The sequence below is a fragment of the Copadichromis virginalis genome, linkage group LG22 (genome assembly GCF_057382275.1).
Source record: "Copadichromis virginalis isolate Kocher_CV1m ecotype Utaka linkage group LG22, C_Virginalis_male_GT1.1, whole genome shotgun sequence".
Classification (NCBI taxonomy): domain Eukaryota; kingdom Metazoa; phylum Chordata; class Actinopteri; order Cichliformes; family Cichlidae; genus Copadichromis; species Copadichromis virginalis.
Genome location: NC_140638.1, coordinates 26,137,407 through 26,156,809, shown reverse-complemented (window position 1 = coordinate 26,156,809; position 19,403 = coordinate 26,137,407). Strand labels below are relative to the sequence as shown.

The following is a 19,403-nucleotide window of genomic DNA, read 5'->3' as shown; positions in this document are numbered from 1 at the left end:
GTAGGCTGAGTGCTGCTGTTCCTCACAAGCTGCAGATCTAGTTGTGTGCAGCACCTGTGCGTCATTATAGGTGAGCCAAGGATGTAGAGTGTGGACTCTCCTCGGGACGGACAGAATTACAGATGCAGCAGCTGTTTCCGATGTATGGAAACCTGACACACAAACAAAAGTTTACAGTATCAGTGTAAAATAATTCATTTTGTCCAGGTTGAGAAGGTGAGCTTTGGTCCTTGTGCACCACGTGTAATCACCTGAAGCCGTCTGTAGTCTGAATTTTATTTTCCATTATTTATCCACCGCCCAAATGTTTCACTGCGCTACTGCAAAAAGGTAAAAACACAAACACACAATTAGACACTGAGCACTGGATGTGCATGCATGCATGAGCTTTGAAGTTTAAACTTTTTTTTATCATCAACAATTTTTATTTATTTCATTTTAAACTTCAATAACAGAGCTTAAGGATAACTACATAAATAAATAGTTTAAAAAACAAACAAACAAAAACAAAACACAACAACAAAAAAAACAAAACAAAGGGAAGTTATCCTATTCTTTCTTCGCACACCAATTCCCACACCACCACTCTGTCATTACTCCTCTGTTCTTCAAGTTACAGAAAGCCAGCTTGTAAAGGGGGACCAAATACAATCATATTGATGCAATTTGTCTAATAAACCATAAGTCACTTTTTCGTAAGACGCCAACTTAGCCATTGTCTTTAGCCACTCTTCATAGGGAGGGGGGGGGGGGGGGGGGGGGGTTCTTTTTCCGCCAATGTCTTAGCAGGACCCGTTTGGCCGTAGTAAGAGCCAAAATAATCCATCTTTTTGTATAACTGGAAAAATCTACAGGGAGTGCAGAATTATTAGGCAAGTTGTATTTTTGAGGAATAATTTTATTATTGAACAACAACCATGTTCTCAATGAACCCAAAAAACTCATTAATATCAAAGCTGAATGTTTTTGGAAGTAGTTTTTGTTTTTAGTTTGAGCTATTTTAGGGGGATATCTGTGTGTGCAGGTGACTATTACTGTGCATAATTATTAGGCAACTTAACAAAAAACAAATATATACCCATTTCAATTATTTATTTTTACCAGTGAAACCAATATAACATCTCCACATTCACAAATATACATTTCTGACATTCAAAAACAAAACAAAAACAAATCAGCGACCAATATAGCCACCTTTCTTTGCAAGGACACTCAAAAGCCTGCCATCCATGGATTCTGTCAGTGTTTTGATCTGTTCACCATCAACATTGCGTGCAGCAGCAACCACAGCCTCCCAGACACTGTTCAGAGAGGTGTACTGTTTTCCCTCCTTGTAAATCTCACATTTGATGATGGACCACAGGTTCTCAATGGGGTTCAGATCAGGTGAACAAGGTGGCCATGTCATTAGTTTTTCTTCTTTTATACCCTTTCTTGCCAGCCACGCTGTGGAGTACTTGGACGCGTGTGATGGAGCATTGTCCTGCATGGAAATCATGTTTTTCTTGAAGGATGCAGACTTCTTCCTGTACCACTGCTTGAAGAAGGTGTCTTCCAGAAACTGGCAGTAGGACTGGGAGTTGAGCTTGACTCCATCCTCAACCCGAAAAGGCCCCACAAGCTCATCTTTGATGATACCAGCCCAAACCAGTACTCCACCTCCACCTTGCTGGCATCTGAGTCGGACTGGAGCTCTCTGCCCTTTACCAATCCAGCCACGGGCCCATCCATCTGGCCCATGTTAAGGTTCAAATATTGAGGAAGGAGAGTAAACACAACCATGGTCCAGAAGAGCTTGGTCAGACAATTGATTTTAATGAATACACGCGTGGGAAGACCAGTTCCGTTCGCAGACAGGGCTGATCTCCGACTTAATCAAAGCATAAACAGATTTTTTATACCATCAGGGCTTGAACTTACTGACGCCCCCCTCATCAAGACTCACTCTCATGTCATCAGTCCATAAAACCTTAGAAAAATCAGTCTTGAGATGTTTCTTGGCCCAGTCTTGACGTTTCAGCTTGTGTGTCTTGTTCTGTGGTGGTCGTCTTTCAGCTTTTCTTACCTTGGCCATGTCTCTGAGTATTGCACACCTTGTGCTTTTGGGCACTCCAGTGATGTTGCAGCTCTGAAATATGGCCAAACTGGTGGCAAGTGGCATCTTGGCAGCTGCACGCTTGACTTTTCTCAGTTCATGGGCAGTTATTTTGCGCCTTGGTTTTTCCACACGCTTCTTGCGACCCTGTTGACTATTTTGAATGAAACGCTTGATTGTTCGATGATCACGCTTCAGAAGCTTTGCAATTTTGAGACTGCTGCATCCCTCTGCAAGATATCTCACTATTTTTGACTTTTCTGAGCCTGTCAAGTCCTTCTTTTGACCCATTTTGCCAAAGGAAAGGACGTTGCCTAATAATTATGCACACCTGATATAGGGTGTTGATGTCATTAGACCACACCCCTTCTCATTACAGAGATGCACATCACCTAATATGCTTAATTGGTAGTAGGCTTTCGAGCCTATACAGCTTGGAGTAAGACAACATGCATGAAGAGGATGATGTGGACAAAATACTCATTTGCCTAATAATTCTGCACTCCCTGTACATCAGAAATTTCTGTGGTTATACCAAGTATGGACTGTTTTGGTGAGATAACAAATCTCCTTTTTAAAACACTGAAAATTACCTCCATTATATTTTCCCACCAATCCCGAAGTGCCGAACAGCTCCATAAGATATGTAAAATCAAAGCATTTTGACCATCACATCTCCAACATTCGTCCGTAGAGGCCAGGTTCCATTTATACAATTGTTGCGGTGTTCGATGCCACCTATGGATTATCTTAAATTGAATCAATCTACTGCCTGTTTCTTTATACATAGTATTAATATTTTGAAAACATGAATCCCATTCAACTGAAGATATGTCCAATGCCATGCCCTGGGCCCAGTAACCCTTAACTTTAAGGAGAGGGTCAGCTGACCGTTCTTGCAATAAGTGATAAATCTTAGAGGTAATGCCTTTACCCAAGGATGATCTTGAGAGCAGGACTTCCACAGGGCTGCCCACAGGACAACTCAAAGGGGTTCCCAGCCACTTCGATAATGAACTATGTATTTGGACATATCTCCAGAATTGATTACGCTGCAACTTATATAACTCCACAATTTTATCAAAGCTTAAAAAACATTTAGTCCCACAGTCAAATAAATCTGATACATTAAGGATGCCTGCTTTACGGCACTGTAACCAGTCAACCGATGTCCCTCCAATTAAAATTATTTTATTACTCCATAAGGTTGCCGAAGGTGATTTAATAAAGTCCCAGCGACCTGCCCTATGTAATTTAAACCACAATATCTTTGCAATTATAGGATGGGTAGTTTTATGACTGGTATCAAACAGCTCCCTCCAAGGAGAAATACCGCCATTAACTTCCGTCTCTATATGGGACCAGATGGGTTTAACTGGTGCAGTAGGTAACCAAGCTCTAAGTTGTTTCACGTTCATCACCCAATAATACCATTGGAAATTAGGCAATGAAAAACCTCCTTGTTTTGCACTCGCTTGAAGTTTCTTAATACTTAAACGATGTGGTGAGCTATCCCAAAGAAACTGCCGCATTAAAAAGTCTAGATCTTTGAAATACTTATCTGGAATGTGTAATGGAATATTAGATAAAATATAAAAGATCATGGGTGCAGTCATCATCTTAATACAACTAATTTTACCCCATATTGTGAGACACACTCTGGACCATCTACCAAATTCCATTTTTATCCTTTCAAACATTGGCTCCATATTTGCTCGAACCATCTTAGTGTAATCCGAGGTAATTTGTATCCCCAAATACCTCAAACCATTCACGGACCACAGAAACTCCCTGTCACGGCGAGTGAGATAAGCCGTATAAAAATAATAAATGAGGATCCAATCGCAGGCAGTAGTGGAGGAGTGAAGGTGGTTTATTGGACACGAAATAAATATAGACAAACAGCAAATGGAGCACAAACTAAACTAGACTGGAGACAACTAAACTACTGAATACGAACCGGAACTCAAACATGAAGCAAGGTGGACGACGGTACAAGATGGTGACGGCAGGGAACACACGGATGAAACATGGTGGAAAACACAGACAGACCAGCAACTACAATGACAGAGGACACGACTTAAATACACACAGAGAAACACAGGGGAATTACACACAGGTGGTGGACACAGCTGGGAATAATCAACAAGACGAGACAGAGGTAAAACTGAACACACTCACATGGGACGCAGACCTTCACAATAAAACAGGAAACGAGAACACTACACCAAGACGCAGACCTGACACAGAGACAGACAGAATGACACATGGAACTAGGGCTGAACGATTATGGAAAATAATCTAATTGCGATTTTTTGCCCCAATATTGCGATTGCGATGCGCGATTATTTTTTAAGGTCTTTGTCTTCTGTATTATTAAACAAAGACAAGCAATACATCATATAGTATGGCCAATACTATATTACATTAATTTTAAACTGTTCTTTCCTGGAAGACAGACCTCTGTTATGATGACATGAGGTGATGCATGAATTGATGACTGACATTTTTATTTAACTTCTTCAATCACAACAGTATATTTGAACATACACAATAGTTTATTTTTAGCTTACAAACATCTGAGCATAAAGTGCTGACAAGGAACCCTGGTGTAAACATTAAAATGAAAGTCAGTACAATGTGCAGATTGCAGAAATATACATAAAAAAAAAATCAGTGGCTTTACCACACTCAGTTTTTCGACAAACTACTAGACAGTCATTCAATTAAAAAATAATATTAAATAAATAAAACTAATAAATAAAAAATACACACATCTTACTGATCTCTGCAGTCAGTAACATTACACATAAAGTGCAAACATAATAGCAATTGTATAAACACACACACAAACACGCCTTTAAAGTTTAAAGGCGTGAAATTGGACGGTCTAGTTCTGATTAGCGTCACCGCTGTCTCGGTGGAGTTTAATAAACTCGGCCGTCTGCTTCTTGCTATCTAAAATATAACCAGACACTGGTGTAAATTCTCGACTGTCTCATACTTCTGTTTAATAAGTTTTCTGTTTGACGTTTAGTCAGCTGTGTGAAAACCAAGGAGGAACCCACTCGGGGGATTAATAAAGTTTTATTTGATCTAATCTAATAACTTTAATCTCAGCCAAACCGATTTACTCACGAACAAACAAAACACTGAAAAAAGCCCAACAATAACATTTTTAGGTTGTCTAAGTGACTTATATATTACGTTTAACCCGAGCAGCGAAACTCCGCGGTGATCTGAAAATGATGTGCCGGGAGTTGTGCCGTTCTCGGCCGCATCAGTAACCCTCGAGCTCCCGGCTAGCTGTCGAGCTGGTGGGTAGCAGACGCCTCTGAAAACGTCGAAGCACTTTTGCAAATATGGGATATCTTGATAAACCGAGCAGATATTTGATGTTTACACAACTACTTTCTCGCCTGAAAATATGTTAAAAGTTTATTTTGTGACCCAGAAAGATTAGTATGAGTAATTTTAAAACTTAGTAGCGGCCGCCATTGCTGGAAACTGGAGTTTGGCTGGGCCGCGCTATGAATTCTGGGATATGGTAGTAATTTGGACAGCCTTCGGTGCGTCGCTGTTACGTAATCGGTCTACAAATGCGGCCTCAGGAGGATGCAGCCCATGAATTTGGACATGTCCAGAGTATAATCGCAGCCTTTGCAGTTAGAAAATTGCACTTGATCATGTCGCGATATTATCGCAAATGCGATATATCGTTCAGCCCTACATGGAACCTGAACTAAACTAAACGTGAGATACAACCGAGAACAAATCCTTAAACATGAATAAACAGAAACATAGAATTCTAATAATAATAATAATAATAATAATAATAATAATAGGGCAGCACGGTGGCACGGTGGTTAGCACTGTTGCCGCACAGCAAGAAGGTCCTGAGTTCAATTCCAACATCAGGCCGGGGTCTTTCTGTGTGGAGTTTGCATGTTCTCCCCGTGTTTGCGTGGGTTCTCTCCGGGTACTCCGGCTTCCTCCCACCGTCCAAAGACATGCAGCTTGTGGGGATAGGTTAATTGGATAATCCAAATTGTCACTAGGTGTGAATGTGCGAATGAATGTGAGTGTGAATGGTTGTCTGTCCCTGTGTGTTGGCCCTGCGACAGACTGGCGACCTGTCCAGGGTGTACCCCGCCTCTCGCCCTATGACAGCTGGGATAGGCTCCAGCGTCCCCCGTGACCCTGAAAAGGACAAGCGGAAGCGAATGGATGGATGGATGGATGGATGGATGGAATAATAATAATAATAATAATAATAATACTCATAACGCCCAAAACCACAACAAACATTCAAAAATAAACTAATCAATCAAAACTCAAAATACTGGGTTGAAACTGACCCAGAACCATGACAGTACCCCCCCACCTCCAAGGGCTGGCCCCCGACAGCCCCAAACAAAAAGACAGCAACAAAACAGAGCACCAGACCAGGGTGGGTGGAGGGGGTCAAGGAAGGAGGGTACGAAACCAAAAACAAGGGGCTGAAGCCCAACCAGATGAAGGCGGAGCTGAAGCCGGACCAAACGAAGACGAGGCAGGGCCAGACGAAGGCGGAGCTGGACCAGATGAAGGCCAAAACCAGTCCAAAAACACAAGAAAACAGTCCACGAACACAGGAAAACAGATCAAAAACAAAACCAAACTAGAGCTCAACAAGAGTCTAAGAAAAGTTCAGGGGGTCGACAACACAAGGACCAAGACAGTTCTGGAGGCCGGCCGTGCACACGGCAACGGCGGCGACGGGCAAACAGTTCTGGAGGCCTACCGTGCACACGGCAACGGCGGTGATGGGCAAACAGTTCTGGAGGCCGACCACTTGGAAGGCAGTGGCGGCCACTGAGCAGGTCCGGAGGTCGGCCGCGATGCCAGCGGCGGCGACGAACTCTTTCCGGAGGCCGTCCCCGAAGGCCATGATGCCAACTTAGAGGCCCGGAAAACGGCCGGCAGAGGCGAGGCAGAACGGGTCGAGCTGGCTCTGATGGCGGTGTGGCAACCGCAGGACCAGACGAGGCAGGACCAGACGAAGGCGGAGCTGAAGCCGAACCAGATGAAGGCGGAGCTGAAGCCGGACCAAACGAAGATGAGGCAGGGCCAGACGAAGGCGGAGCCGGACCAGATGAAGGCATGGAGGCTGGACCAGGCGTGGATGAAGGCACGGCAGCGGGACGGCTGCGGAACCAGACAGTGGTGATGCTGCAGGCAGTGATGCTGCAGGAGGTGATGTGGATGCAGGCAACGGTGTAGAAGCCACAGGGGATGATTCAGCAGGTGGTGGCTAAACAAACTTCCCCGGACCGTCAGCAGACGTGAGGATGTGCTTGCTGGGTCCTCCAGGACCCCCAGCAGACGAGGCATGGTGCTGGGTGGGCTCCTCAGACCCACCATCTGACTTGGCTTGAGGCTGGACGGGCAACTCGGGCCCCCCAGCTGACGACAGTTGAGGCTGGCTGGGTTCTCCCGAACCCCCAGCTGACGACACTTGAGGCTGGCTGGGCTCCTCAGGCCCTCCAGCCGACGAGGCAGGATGCTGGCTGGGTTCACCTGAACCCCCAGCTAACATGGCTTGAGACTGGACGGGCCCCTCTGGCCCTCCAGTGGAAACAGACACTGAAGCAGCAGGCACGGAGACCTCTGCCAGTGTGGACACTGGCTGGGACTGAGCAGCACAGTGGCTAGACTCAGGCAGCAACAGTGGGATGCAGTCCTCAGAGGGCTGAAAGTGTTCCCCAATACACTCAGCAGAGGACGGAGGCGGACGGGTGAACTCACTTGAACTCTCAGGGGGGGCTGAGAGCTGAGACTGTTCTGGTGAGTTCTCCGGTGAGGCTGCTGGCGCTGGCGTCTTGACCTCTAGGGGTCCAGAGTTGGCTGGTGACTGACACCCAGCCTCTGGGGAGGCCCTAGAGGGAGCAACTGTCTCTGACATGGCCAGCTTAAGAGAACCAGCAGATATTGTGGTGAAGTGTGTTCCCTGCTTTGAATGAGATAGTGAGGATGGTGGCTGAGTAAACGAGCGGACAGACAGCTGAACTGGTGGCGACAGAGCAATAGGCAGCGAAGCGGCTACAGAGTGACCTACAGGTAGCGGAGACGACTGTAGTGGAGTTGTAATAAGTGGTGGAGTGGGTGACTGAACTGAGGGCAGCGCGGCTGCTGACTGAACTGAGGGCAGCATTACAGGCCTGGCATTTGACTGGGATGGAAGTGAGGATGGGACAATGGAGCGGACACGGTCATAAACATGGAACGAGGGTTCAGAACAGGCAGTCTTAGAAGCTATGGCCATGGGTGAGAAATCATTGTTATCCTCAGTAGAAACACAAAAAATTGCGGTAGCGGCGGGGGGGTGTAGGTGAAGCTCGTGGAGAACAAAACTCTGCACGAGCGGATGCAAAGAGTCCAATAGCCAGGGATAACCGGAAATAAGGTGTTGTAGGTTGGCTTCCACAGTGTAAAGAGAGGCGTCTCCCTCATGCTCTAACCACTGGTTAATTAATCTAGAAGCAGAGTCAATAACGGCCTCCCGAAGCTCCCTGGGTGGACTGAATGCCGCTGGATCCATAGCTGGCTGGTCCGTACTGTCACGGCGAGTGAGATAAGCCGTATAAAAATAATAAATGAGGATCAATCGCAGGCAGTAGTGGAGGAGTGAAGGTGGTTTATTGGACACGAAATAAATATAGACAAACAGCAAATGGAGCACAAACTAAACTAGACTGGAGACAACTAAACTACTGAATACGAACCGGAACTCAAACATGAAGCAAGGTGGACGACGGTACAAGATGGTGACGGCAGGGAACACACGGATGAAACATGGTGGAAAACACAGACGGACCAGCAACTACAATGACAGAGGACACGACTTAAATACACACAGAGAAACACAGGGGAATTACACACAGGTGGTGGACACAGCTGGGAATAATCAACAAGACGAAACAGAGGTAAAACTGAACACACTCACATGGGACGCAGACCTTCACAATAAAACAGGAAACGAGAACACTACACCAAGACGCAGACCTGACACAGAGACAGACAGAATGACACATGGAACCTGAACTAAACTAAACGTGAGATACAACCGAGAACAAATCCTTAAACATGAATAAACAGAAACATAGAATTCTAATAATAATAATAATAATAATACTCATAGCGCCCAAAACCACAACAAACATTCAAAAATAAACTAATCAATCAAAACTCAAAATACTGGGTCGAAACTGACCCAGAACCATGACACTCCCAACTGTTTAAATAAAGTATGGGGGCAGTGTCCTGACATAGGCATTGCCTCTGATTTATCCCAGTTGACGCGATACCCTGAAAGCAGCGTAAAGCTTTCTATACATTCTAATAGGGCTGGAATTGACTTCCCAGGCTGGGTCATAAGTAACAACACATCATCTGTATATAATAGAAGCTTATGTTGACTATTACCCATCGAAATTTCAAATATATTTACATTATTTCTCAGTTTTTGTGCCAAAGGCTCTATAGCAATTACAAAAAGACCGGGGCTAAGGGGACAACCCATTTTTGTGGATCTCAGTAAAAGGAATAGGTCTGATATGAGCCCATTCGTCAATACTCGCGCTGAAGGCGAATCATATAATATCTTTATCCACCTAATAAAATTGTCACCAAAACCAAACTTTTCTAATGTCTTAAACAGATAATCCCACTCAACACAATCAAAAGCTTGTGCAGCATCCAGCGATAGGGCCACTGTTGGATATACTGAATCATATACATAATTTTGCAAATTAACCAACCGCCTAATATTATCTGAACCATAGCGGTTTGGAACAAAACCAGATTGGTCTGCATGAATTATTTTCGCCATTACTACTTTTAATCGATCCGCTAAGACCTTTACCAAGATTTTTTGGTCAGAATTCAGCAAAGATATGGGGCGGTAACCACTTGGGTCTAAAGGGTCTTTCCCAGTTTTAAGAATAAATGTTATAAGTCCAGAGTGCATTGACTGAGGTAATGAGCCTACTTTGAACGCCTCATTATAAACATCGAGCAACAGGGGACTTAACATATCCTCAAATGCTCTATAGAAATCCAATGGTAACCCATCTAATCCTGGAGCTTTATTAAGTGGCATACTGTTAATTGCACGGGTAATCTCCTCCACTGTAATTGGAGCATCTATAATCTGCTGGTCAGTAGTAGAAAGCTGTGGCAGGTTTAAATCAGTAAAGAATGCTTCGAATTTCTGTTCATCTAAACTCCCTTGTGTAGAATAAAGATTATTGTAAAAGGCCCTGAATCCATCATTTATATGTCTAAAAGAAGTTAAAATAACCCCATCTGATTGTCGTATGCCTGGGATATGGTTCATACTGTCTTTCTGTTTAAGACGGTATGCTAATAAACGACTCGGCTTTTCTCCCATTTCCCAATATGCTTGATTAATGCGAAATAAAGCGTATTCTGCCTTTCTGTTGTACAGTACATTCAACTTATATTTAACTTTAACAATTTTATTCAACGTAACTCTGTCTTTTGTATGGGAATGTACTGCCTCAAGTGCCTTTAATTTGGCTTCTAACGTAATGATATTCTTGTTAGCTGCCTTCTTTTTAAAGGAAGCGTAAGAAATTGTCCTCCGCCTTAAGTATGCCTTCATAGCATCTGTCAATGGAAAATTGTATTTAGTAGTCAGTATAATCTTTTAGTGATATAAGTTTGCATATGGTAGAATACTGCTTGTAGTTATTTGTATTAGGAAATATTTAACCATGTATGCTTAGAGGCATATAATTAATTGTGTAGTGACAGGATGTGTGATCTCTAACAGGCTGCAGGCTTGGTGTGCACCCCAGGAATGCACCCCCACGTCCTGGGAGCATGAGAGGTTGCACCTTGTTTTATTGTTTTAACATAGCTATGTCTGTTTTAGTCTAAGTGCCTTTTGTTTAGATGAACTGCTGGACTTCCCCACCGTGTTATCTAGGGTGAACCATCTAGGGTGGGGGAGACTACCCTCTTTGTGACCAAGGATGTACCTTTTGTGCTTTTATGTATATGACCCTTTGACAAGCAGTAACACACACACACACACACACACACACACACACACACACACACACACACACACACTGAAGTATAAAATAAAGACAAGGGCAAAGCTTAGCGCGAGTCTCAGTCTGGAGGCTGCCCTTGCTAGCAAGAAGTTCTGTGTGTTTCTCTTCTCTGAGTCTTTACTGAAGAAGTGTTTTAGAATATTTTCCCTAACAGCATCCCACCAAGTAGCCAATGTAGTGTCCTCTCGATTATTTGTCTGTTTGTAAAATTGTATTTCATCGCTTATCAATTTAATAAACCCAGAGTCTTTAATTAAGGACACATTTAAATGCCATCTGCGGCTTTGAGGAATCTGTAAAATATTTCCAAGACATAGAAAAATTGGCACATGGTCCGAGAATACTATATTAGATTAGATTAGATTAGATAGAACTTTATTAATCCCTCGGGTGGGTTCCTCTGGGAAATTCGATTTCCAAAAAAGCACAGCACCGACAGAAGTTACAGAGTTACAGAATATTATATATATATATATATATATATATATATATATATATATATATATATATATATATAATACACACACACACACACACACACACACACACACATACATATATATATATATAAATACAGAGACAATATAAATAAAATATACGAAGGGGATAAATAGAATAAATAGGAATAAAAATAAAAATACAAGTGAATTGCACATTTCAAGAATTGAGTCTATTGCACCGTTGACTATTTACAAAAGTATTGCACAAAAGGTATTGCACAGTGAGGTGAAGAGGCACTACAGCTTAGTTACCAATACTTGAATCTATAGAGTTATTCACTAAGGCTTCAGAAATAAGAAAGTAGTCGATTCTAGTATAAACATTATGAGGCGGAGAGTAAAAGGAATATTCCCTGCCTTCTGGATGCATTGTCCGCCAAATATCATTCAGACCTAAATCTGAGGTCATCTGCCTTATGGCAACTACAGATTTACCCTCTGTGCCTCTCCTAGGAAGTGATCTATCTAGGTCTTGATCCAGTATTTGATTAAAATCTCTTCCTACCACTATTTGTGCACCTTCTAATTCCAAAAGATACTGTGACAGGTTGTGAAAAAAGGCGAGTATGTCCGCATTAGGTGCATAGATATTACATAAAATTATTGGTGTGTCCAGTAGTTGTCCATAAACCAATATAAATCTACCTTCCTTATCTGTTATTACTTTTGTTTCAGTAAAGCTAACTGCTTTATGAATCAGAACCGACACTCCCCTACTTTTACCAGTTCCAGGACTGGAAAAGACTTTACCTACCCAGGAACATTTAAGTTTTAAGGCTTCTGACTTACACGTGTGCATTTCTTGAATAAAGGCTATATCAACTCTTGATAATGTAACACACGATACTTTACCACTACTGAATGTAGAGAAAGTTAGGATCTTAGGCTTATGGTGTCTAGGAATCGACTAAGGCGCGAATGACACACAGCTCAAAGAACAGTCAACATTTATTCAAAACAAACCAAAAACAGTCATTCAACAGTTCACAACAGTTCCAATTGTCCATATTTGTCAGTCTGTGTATTCAGTTTTAGAGTTCAGTGTTCAGAGTTCTTTTCAGTCTTTTCAGTTCAGGTGTGTGAGTATAGTGTTAATGTTAGTAGTACTACCCGGGTAGCGTATTGTTCTGAGATCTCATAAGCTTATCTGTCAAGAAGTCACGCAGTTGTCACTTTAAGTAGGCTGGAAATCTTTCCTGCATCGCAGCTGGGGATCCGGAATCCTGGCTCGCAACTTTAGACTCCAACAAAAAAACCAACCTGCACAGGGCAGTGAACATATTTTACATGAATATCATATAACAACTTAATTAACACTAGTGACCAAATGTCTCTCACTCTTTGTATATAACGACTTAATGCAATCAATAATAAAATTAATCAAAGAACCTTAAAACAATTTCCACATCATACAAATTTAACTCAAATCTCATATTTTGTGAACAGCAGTCACATCAATCCAATGAATTGAGAGAATGTACATTACTGATGCACGAGGAAAGTGCAAAACGTGGTCGCAGTACTATTTAGCCAAAGACTGCTCATATTTATCATCTCATTACAATAAATAAAACTTACCTACTAGCTTCCAAAGAAATATTTCCGATTGGTTTAAAACATTCACAAGTGAAGAAATAAAAAGATAATACAGCACTTAAAAGGAACACATGAAATTTACATTATACTAAGCTAATGATTAGCTGACGATTAGCTTGCTATGCTAGCGCAGTTAGTCAACTCACCGGAAATGAACAAAAAACACAAAAACAGAGGTACATCAGCATCAACAAGCGGAAAAGTAAAATTTGTGTCTTCACACACAACCTTTTTCTTGAACAAGGATTAAAGAAAAACTCGGTGAGTAGCTCCGACCAGCATATGTAGCCTTAGCGCTATTCTCCTTCTCTACAGTTCTCAACTCAAGTTCACAAGCACTAAACAATCTCATAGTGCCACCTACTGACATTCTTTGGGAACAGCAGTTCATTTTCATGAGGCAAATTTTAGGTGGGTTACAATAACTTTAGATATGTTAATATTTTCTTCCTCTTAATCCCGTTATTCAACCCCTTAACATTCCAGCTGGCTATTTTGAAATCTGTCTGTCTATCCATGTTATATGTTGTCTCCTTGACCTGGAGACAACATATAAGATGACACCGCCATGGACCTCAACCTGCAGGCTTTGTGTTACCTGTTTCTTTATACAGGAGCATGTAGGGGTGGACTGCCTTTTTATTTGATTACCCTTTTCTCATGTTTTTCTTAGTTAGGGACATTTTGGGGGACGTTATACTCTTACTTGTTAAACACATGCTCCCATCCACTCTCTTGGTCCAGAAGCTCCATAATCCAAGTGTCCCAACTCAGGTCTGATGGCATTTTTTCAGTGCTGTTTTTAACCTCTTGGGAACTTTCACTACATTCCTTACTTGATGCAGAAAGAAGAAACGAGTCAGGGATGCATAGCAAGCACAACAAGACACCAGCAGCCCAGACCTTTCACCAACTGAAGACATTTGCAGCACCATAAAACATGACAGAGAAGAGCTGGGACTATGTGAAAGGGTGAAGTGCTGCAGTCAAGTTGCAATGGTCCTATCTTTTATACAGTCTATGGTTCACTCTATTAAGATGTGATTATTTCCAAGGTCCATTTAGTTTTAGTTAGCTGAAGCTAAACCAGAAGTTAAAACGAGATGGTGAAAAACATTTTTAGTTAATGTTACGACTGTTGTCGTAATGTTGTCTCATATGTAAATCTGAGTGTGCAGGTGCCTTTCCGTGATTGGTGCATCCATGGGACGGCCCATACAGATTGGCTAATGACCTGGAGACAACATATAAGATGACACCGCCATGGACCTCAACCTGCAGGCTTTGTGTTACCCGTCTCTTTATACAGGAGCATGTAGGGGTGGACTGCCTTTTTATTTGATTACCCTTTTCTCATGTTTTTCTTAGTTAGGGAGATAAGACATTGTCATTTGGTTTTATTCTTTTCATAAATAAGTTTTGTACATCCTTTAGATACGGTCCCTTTTGTTTGTTGTTTTGGGGTCCACCCCGAAGCTATAGTTCGCTCCTTTCCTTTGTTAGAATTCAATCACTGTGAAAAAAAATCACCATCAAAATTGTACTGGTTGTGTGATGTGCTGCTTGGGGTCAGACAGGGGTGGATCACCCTCATATTATGGTCTGGCCACCCTTAGAAAGGCCATAACACTAAAATGAAAATTAAAACTAGACTTATAACTGGCTGGTGTCCTTACCAGTGACCTTGGGTCTGAACTGTGGGCTCCTCTTTCCAGGTGTTCGTACTGCCTGAGTGGGACCAAGATGTGCTGTCTTGCCTCTTTTGGGTTTTCTGCATGTTTCTGGCTCAACATGCAAGTATCCACTTCTTGACGTTCGCTGTTGGTTGCAGCCACTTGAGGTTTTTGGGCTCATTTGGGTTCTCAACACTGGGTGACTTTGATGGGAGTGAAAGCATCCTCACAACATAAATCACCACACTACCTGCTTTTGTTTCAGATTTTTTCTTTATCCTTGTTAACATGTTTGGGTACTGGGTTTACCTGTAATGCATTTTGTGCTCCAAAAGCTGTTATTTTGTGCAGCTGTGCTCCAAAAGCTGTTAGCATGACCTTTTTTATCATTAGATTGTGCCACACCAGCATCTGAGAGAAAAGCTTTGAGTTTGATTTTGTGTTTGTGTTTTGCAGGCACTCAGGAGAATAAGTCATGATGTTTCTTGTGTTTGTCATGTTAGTATCTCAGTGCTTGTCAATCACCAGTCAACAGTGTCACCACTGTGAACAACATCCTTCGACTGTTCGAGCCAAAACCTTGGAGAAGTCCCTGCAGCCGCTTCAAAACTCATCACTGAGCTCGATCTCTCTTTTAACACGCTGGAGACAACAATGAAAGATGACTTTCTTTCATATGCTGCTTTGACGGCTTTGTTCGTGAATAACAACAGAATCAAAACCATCCATGAAGAAACATTCACCTGCTGATTAATTTGGAGAAACTGGACTTCCACAAACCAGTTGGAGACTTTGTCCTCTGGATGGTTTCAGAACCTGATTTCTCTCCACTAGTTCAATCTTTTGGGAAACAAATATACAACACTGGGTCCGGGAAACCTTTTCCTGCCACTGAGGAGCTTGAAGACCCTCCATTTTTGAGGAGCTTTCCTTCAGTCTGTCAGTGAAAGGGATTTTGTTGAACCTTGAAACTGCCGTGACCCTGTCCAAAGACCAGCTGGCCACCTGGCCGGGTCAGTCATGGATATTCACAAATACCCCATAGTACTGGTGGAAAAGACATATTGAGGGAAAATCCATGTTCAGACCATGTTCAGTGTGTCGTGACACTTGCACGATGGAAGAACACACCCACTTGTTGGTGCCAGAAGAGCCACTGAGAAATTATTGTTTTAGCTGGCTCATTACAAGTCGATGGCTGCTCACCTGGAGTAGGATAAAACTCTGGAGCGAATAATTGCCCGATTTTACTGGACAGGAAACTGTTTTAGACTTAGAGCTTTTTATTGTCATTGTGCAGTTTCTTGCACAGTGAAATTGGGTAAGTGGAGAGCATAGAGCCGCTGTATCTGTGCGCACCACCATCTTGCATTTTTTGCATGTTTGGCTGGTGTCACTTTTGGACTTTGCTACCTGTAGCTAAACATTTGCAGCTAAATCATTTATTTAAAAGCAGAAGCTGCAACTGATCGAGGGAATATTTGTCTGAAAACTTAAACTGAACTCCAAGGGTACCATTGCTCCAGCTCACCATCTTTACCTGAGTGAATCAGTTTGTTGAACAATCTAAATGATTCAGAAACTTCTGTGACATCAACTTAACTAAGGCTCATTACAAGATTCACAAAACACTGCTGAATACTTTTAATATTTTTTTATTAGTTATTTTTGTTTTTGTTGTTATTTTGATTTTAATAAAACAAAATAAAATAAAGAATTAAATCATTTCTTTGGTTTTTAAATTTAATTTATTTTACAAATAAATTAATAATAATATTAATAATAATAACAACAAATTAGTGCTGTCAGTGTTAACGTCATTAGGTAAAATGACGTTAACGCTGACAGCACTAATTTGTTGTTCCCAGAGAGCAAGCCAAACACTGGTCCAGAAAAGGACGATCTCTAGTAGATTTTGTTTTAACCTCCTAGGACCTGGTGTCCACATATGTAGACATAACATTTTGGGTTGTCTAGACCAAAATACAAAATTTTGCTCTTCAAAAACCTGATATCCACTTATGAGGGAGGACATGACACTGCCACTGTTCAATCGAAATTTAAAATGAATGTCCTCATATGTGGATCTCATTCTTTTGAGAAACAAAAAAAAGATAGTCCGAATCTGATGTCTTGGTTTTTACCTTCATCGGGTCCCAATCAACCTAAATGGCACAGAGAAATTAAAAATGCATGCCATGAAAGTTCAGGTCTTAGGAGGTTAAAAATGTCCCTGCTGATGAGACCAGTGAATGTGGGGCGACGGTGGCAAGAAAAAACTCCCTCCTGGAGGAAGAAATCTTGGGAGGACCAGGCTCTCTGGCAGGACCCTCCCTCCTGAGGGCAATACTTACCTATACTTGTCCTCCAGTGTGCGATGGTGGGCTGGGACGACTGCTTTTCCTTCTCAGCATGATGATGACCTTAACTTCCTTCCTTCCTTCCATTTCCTGTTTCAGAACTGAGAATGAAGACAAAACTGGTTAACAAGGTAACAGGACATTTAAAAATTCTCTCACTTCAGGATGAGATGCTGTGTCTTCTTACGTTTCTCTTGTAAAACAGGATGTAGGCCGACTGCTGCTGTTCCTCACAAACTGCAGATCCAGTTGTGTGGAGCACCTGTGCGTCATTATAGGTGAGCCAGCGATCTGATGTAGAGTGCTGACTCTCCTCAGGATGGACAGAACTACAGATGTAGTGTCCTGAAATCACATTAAGACAAATGAATCCAACTTCTGGAAGTCAACTGATTCAAGCAAACAGTGATTTTGACTTAGTGCTTCTTAGAACATCAAAAGCTTTTGTGTGTGAGTCCTTCACTGAAAAGTAGCAAGTTTCATTTTCTGTTTGTCACAAGTCTGTTGTTTTACCTGACTCTGTGCCTCCATAATGACTGATGATGCTGCAAAGACTATAACAGCCACCACCCTGAGAAGGAACAAATCCAAAGAGTGTTAGTTTCATAAAGTCTCACATCAGTGCCATAATTAAGCTGATTTGCTGAGGCTACGTCCACACTAATGCGTTTTCGTTTGAAAACGCATCGTTTTCTCTCCGCTTTGACCTCCCGTCCACACCGAGACGGCGTTTTCCTCAAGGAAAAACACAGCATCTTGAAAACGCTCTCGAAAACGCATACATTTCAAAACGGAGTTGTCCCATCGCAGTGTGGACACTCGAAAACGCAGACTTTCTAAAACGATGACGCAATTAAACAAAGATAAGCCGAGTGCATTAGACAGCAGTTGTTTTGATTGCTCTCAACTTTGACAGCCCTAAAAAAGATTAATATCAGTTTGTACATGCTCCGGATAGCTTTTCTTCAAATTCTGTAATTCTCACTCACTTTTGCGCATGCGCAGGACTGGAACGTAAGCGTTTTCGGCCGTTTCAATGCAGACGCACAACTATTTGAAAATGACTGAAAACGCCAGTGTGGACACGGAGTTTTCAAATCTATCCGGGCTAGTGTGGACGTAGCCTGAGACGTTCTGCAGTCTGTTTTTACCTGATTGGATGGCACCACCAAGTCCCTCTGCAGCCTGACGGGGTCATCCACCTTCTTAATCTTGTAGGTTTGTGTAAAGCCAAACCTCTTCAGATGCAAGATCAGAACTCTGGCAGAAAAGAAAAAAAACACAAACAAGGTAGAAAATAAGAAGAATGAGTGTCAAACACAAACAGAAGATGGGAGAAAACGACTGCTCAAGTATTGTCTCGAAGAACTCTGATATTTGATGCGCCACAGTTTGGAAACCTGGTCAGTCGATCAATTCTGATGTGACCTTACTCACCTTGGCAGTGTATCAAAAGACGACTTCAGTTCTGAGGCCGTCCCTCCACAATCACAGCGAAATTCTATTTCTTGTTCCTGAACAACAGCACAGAGAAAACAGGCTTTATGGTAGAAAGAAATCTCAACATATGCACACACACATGCACACAAACACTAACAAAAAAGGTGTGTTAAGATCGCTGATACGACAACTCTATTGGAATTTGTGATCTTACCTTCAAGTATGTCTCTAACATGTTTATAATAGACCCCTCTGGAACAAGGTCTAGAGACAAGCTGGTGAATTCCTCTTGCTGTGATGATTGGTGACCGCAGCTACACATTTCAGGAGTAACGTAGTTAAAGTAAAGATCAGGTACGTGGAAAAGAGGTATATGAAAATATTGCAACCAGCTCTGCGTTTCTGAAAGACAGGCTTACCTCTTGCATGTCCTCATGTTTTCCATTTTAAAAATGTGATGGTCTTCTACTGGGCAGCTATAACTTTGGCCCAGGAGAGCTGCGTTCCTCTCCAGGTGAGGTGTGAGCCTTTTGACCTCATTGAGGAACAATGTTAGGAATTCATGAGCGTCCTGAAAGAAAAGCAGAGAGATTTAAAACAGTACATCAAAATCAGAA

At 42.2% G+C, this 19,403-nt stretch overlaps 2 long non-coding RNA genes across 2 annotated transcripts; both read right to left on the bottom strand.

Moving 5' to 3' along the window:
• On the bottom strand, nt 1-13,951 carry LOC146683503 (uncharacterized). The gene is made up of 4 exons (XR_014917443.1): nt 13,460-13,951; nt 12,828-12,977; nt 252-320; nt 1-152 (listed from the first exon to the last, which is right to left on the bottom strand). It is a non-coding gene; the product is annotated as an uncharacterized LOC146683503 (long non-coding RNA).
• Nucleotides 13,952-17,809: 3,858 nt separating this feature from the next.
• On the bottom strand, nt 17,810-18,856 carry LOC146683502 (uncharacterized). Its single transcript, XR_014917665.1, has 3 exons — nt 18,784-18,856; nt 18,498-18,606; nt 17,810-17,917 (listed from the first exon to the last, which is right to left on the bottom strand). It is a non-coding gene; the product is annotated as an uncharacterized LOC146683502 (long non-coding RNA).
• Between the last annotated feature and the right edge of the window lie 547 nt (nt 18,857-19,403).